General features: G+C 42.9%; 1 non-coding gene across 1 annotated transcript; it reads left to right on the forward strand.

Moving 5' to 3' along the window:
- The first annotated feature begins 2,930 nt into the window (after positions 1–2,930).
- Positions 2,931–3,066, forward strand: LOC111817480. The gene has a single exon (XR_002821668.1). It is a non-coding gene; the product is annotated as a U8 small nucleolar RNA (small nucleolar RNA).
- Positions 3,067–4,317: the final 1,251 nt, after the last annotated feature.

Genomic DNA, 4,317 nt, shown 5'->3' on the forward strand with positions numbered 1-4,317 from the left:
ATTCAAATAAGTTATCTTCCTATTTCATTTCCCACTAGCAGTGTGTAAATATGTCTGTTAGGCCTATGAAGGTATCAGGAGATACCTGATATGTGTGTTTATACTATTAATAAAACCTCTCCATTGTTAGCGCATTGATTATTTGGGTATTTCACAATGAAAGCCAGAATCCCTGTGCTGGGCATGGTGGCACACGCCTGTAAGCCCAGCCCTCAGGAGACTGAGCAGGAGGATCCTTGTGAATTCAAGACCAGCCTTGGCTATGAAGTGAGCTCAGGGCCAGTCTGAGCTGCACAGTGAGACCCTGTCTCAAAGAGACCAAAAACAACAGCAAATCTCACTGGAGTCCTACCTAAGAGGATCTTCGATGACACCACCCACAGGGGTCAGAAGCCTACAGAGAAAGCACCTGGTGGCCCAGAACAAGGTGACAAAGGCAGATTTATTATTGTGTGTCTGATGAAGTGGGCTCCTCATCATCAACAGGCTGGAGACCTGGGGCTTTCTTTTTTCTTTCTTTCTTTTTTTTTTTGTGGTACTGGGGATTGAACTCATGACCCTGTGCTTGCCAGGCAAGCACTTATTCTATTGAGCCATCTCCCCTGTCCTCGCCCGGAGAGGCCCAGGTGGCTGGGCTTCCGGCGTGGAGCCAATGGCACAGTCACTGCGCCCTGCGGTGGGGGTGGGGCAGCCCACACTCAGGACCTCAGCGAGGACTTGGGCATCTGAGAAGTTGAAGCTTTATTAGGGAAAACAGCCTACACCTCACACCTCATTCCGTCAGGGGGACCTTTTAGAATATGAAAAAGAAACTAGAATTTAGCAGTCTGACAGGATATGCTTGCTAACCACAAATTCAGACTTAAGAGTTTAGTGACAGAGATTCTTCTTTCAGTTTTTGCAGAGCTTTCCAACGTCACCTCCTACTGCTGACTCTAGTACTTTCCAAAAAAAAAAGAAAGAAAAAAGTTACAAAGTGAATTTTGTGTCCAAGGTGGCTGCACACCATTAGCAGTTTTTCTCCAAATTCATCTCCCACATTCTTAAGCACAGTGGGTCTTTCTTTGCCAGTATAGCAGGCGAAAAGCCCAGAATAGCATTGTTTTAATATCCATTCCTTAGATAACCAGTGAGTTTAAAAAAAAAAAAAAAAAAAAAAAAAAAAAAAGCTACATATAGTTTTTCTCAGCTGTTTGCAATTCTCTGGCAAATTGCCTTTAATTTTTTTTTTTTTTTTTTTTAACTTTAGAAATCAGGGTATTGGGATTTTTCTTATTACTTGAGGGATTCTTTAAATGCTAAAATATTAACCTTTCATTGCACATACTGCATTGTTTTCTCTTTTTGTGCAGTTTTTCTTATACTGCTCTGCAGAAGTTTCTAGTGATTAAGTAGCTGCACCTATCAATGTTTAACTTTATGGAGTCTGTCATACTTGGGAAATTTTTCTCTAACCACAAACCAGTTTTTTTAAAAAAAAATTAGTAATTTATGTTTCCATTTGCTTAATGTTTGAATCTAATCAGTCAGAAATGTATTTTGTGTACTCTATATAATGAGAACTAGTAATGTTTTCCACCTAAAATTGCTGATTTATTGTCCCAGTGACACTTAGGAATAAATAATCCATGCATGGCAAATAGTGGCCCAAGCAAAGTCATCCTTCCCATCCAGGGCTCTTTTCAGACATTTCCAATGAAGAGCAGAATTCCTGGCTAAACTGGCCTCATCCTTACTCTCCTACTGGAACTTCTTCAGCATCGTGGCCAACCTGAACTACCGAGTAAGACCCTGTCTCAAAGAAACAAAAACACAAAAGGAAATCTAAAGACAAAGATCTGGGAGTTAGCATCGCGTAGGTTCTAGGCAAAGTCTTGGGACAGATGACGGCCACACTGGAGAGTAGGCCAAAGACAGACCCGGGTCAGGCCAGCCTCACTGCGGAGTCAGATGAAACTGGGGTTGGGGGGAATCACAGGGATGAGCCAGGCGTGGTGGCACATGACTGTAATCTCAGCACTCCGGGCTGAGGCAAGGGGATCATTTTGAGTTTGAGACCAACCTGGGCTACAAAGTGAGTTCAAGGCCAGCCTGAACTGCATAGCGAGACCCCCCATCTCAAAAAAAAAAAAAAAAAAAAGAATGCAGTCATTATGGCAAATAGCATGTTCCACTTAAGAACCAATCCTTAGTCTTGTTGAGAGTGTGTGTGTGTGTGTGTGTGTGTGTTCTGGGCTGCCTATTCAATGAAAAACAAAAGCAGCTCTCATTCTGAAGCTAAGATTTAGCAAGTGGCCGCAGTGACTCATGCTGCCCGGCTGCGAGGGTCACAGGACTTCCGCCCCCAGTCGGGTGGGGCTTGTGTAGGAAGACTGAAAGGTAGAGAGGAATTCCAGCCGGCTTCCTACCCTGCCTCTGGGCAAGATGCCTTTTTGGGTCAATTTTTATAAAAATCAAGACTGAAAATGTAACTTGCCTCTCAGAGTCACAAATGTCCTGGACGTAAGCAAGTCATCTCGCCAAGGCACGGGGATGTTTGCGCCGGGTTCAGGGGGTAGGTGTTAGGCTAAAAGTGGAGTGTTGCGCAAACATGGCCTAGGAGCAGGTATGGGGGCCCAGCCTAGAGGAGCACATTGTGCGAACCTGGAACAGGCGGGGGCGGAGACTTCTGCTCTCAGCGCGCCCTCCAGGCACGGTAGCCGTTTGCCGCACGTGACTGTCAAAGACTTGAAAATGCACTTAGTCTCGACTGAGATGTAAAGCATAAACCAGGCATAGCGGCACATGCCTATGATCCGAGCGAACTCAGAAGGCTGAGGCAGGCAGATTACAAGTTTGAACCTAGCCTAGGCACTGTTATGAGACCCTGTCCCAAAAAGAAAAGAAAAGAAAAGAAAAGAAAAAAAAAAGACAATAAATAAATAAAATTATCGTCAGGTGGGATAATCCTTTCCTGTACCTCCTTTTTGGAGGGCAGATAAAAAATGATGATTGGAGCACCGCATGACACGTGATTAATGTGCTGCGTGGTCAGGACTTGCAACACCCTGACTGCTCCTGTCTGATTCTCCCTGAAAAAAAAAAAAATTAAATAAATAAATAAATAAAATTTACTGACTCCCAAAGATTTAGTGCAGAGGAAACAGCTCATCTGCTAAGCAGGGTGGCGCATGCCTGTTATCTCAGCACACAGAGGCTGAGGCCGGAGGATTGCCACAAGTTTGAAGCCAGCCTGGGATACATACCGAGTTCAAGACCAGCCTGGATGACACAGTGAGACTGTCATAAAAATAGTAAGTAAAATAAAATATGCCACTAATAGTTTATTAAATTTTAATATTGATCCATGTTAAAATTATTTATTTAGGTAGTAGGGACTGAATTTGGGACTTTGTGTTTCCCAGGGAGGCATTTATTCTGCTGAGCTATATCCTCAGCCCACCTTAGGTTAGTGTAGTTTTTTAAATTTGATTTTATTTATTTATTTATTTTTTTGGCAGAACTGAGGATTGAACTCAGGTCCTCATGCTTGCCAGAGAAGCACTTATTCCACTGAACCATTTCCCCGGCCCCAGTTTTTATTTTTATTTTTATTTTAACTTTTAGGAAGGTCAGGTGTGGTGGCACATGCCTATAATCCCAACACTGGGAAGCTGAAGCAGGAGAATCGTTGTGAATTCCAGACCAGCGTGGGCTAAAAAGTGAGCCCAAGGCCAATCTGAACTGCATGGCAAGATCCTGTCTAAAAAAGACAATAATAATTTTTTTTTCTTTGTGGAAGGGGGAATTGAAGTCAGGCCCTTGCGCTTGCCAGGGAAGCACTTATTCAATTGAGCCATCCTCCCAGCCCCTGAAAAAAAAAAATTTTTTTTTGAGACAGGGTCTCACTATATAGTTCTAGCTAGCTTTGAACTCACAATGTAGCCAGATTTGCCTCTAAATCACAGCAATCCTCCTGCTTCAGCCTCCTGAGTATAAATAATATTTAGATATATTGAATCAAATGAATTTTGTGGTTAAAATCAATTGTTTCTTCTTTCTTTCTCTCTCTCCCTCTCTTTCTTTCTTTTTCCAGTACTGGGGATAGAACCTAGAAGCTCAAACATGCCAGGCAAGTCCTCTCCCACTGAACTACAACCCCAATTCCTTTTACTTTTTAAAATATAGTTACTAGAAAATTTGAAATTGAGTGCATAACTACTATTGCAGTCTATTGGATGGTGCTGCACTAATCTCATCAACCACTGACTCTCTTCTCGGCCAGGGAGATGACTTAGTAGAATAAGCAAGGGCCTGAGTTTAATCCCTGGTTCCGCA

This window comes from Octodon degus, unplaced genomic scaffold (assembly GCF_000260255.1).
Source record: "Octodon degus isolate 3935 unplaced genomic scaffold, OctDeg1.0 scaffold00058, whole genome shotgun sequence".
Taxonomy (NCBI): domain Eukaryota; kingdom Metazoa; phylum Chordata; class Mammalia; order Rodentia; family Octodontidae; genus Octodon; species Octodon degus.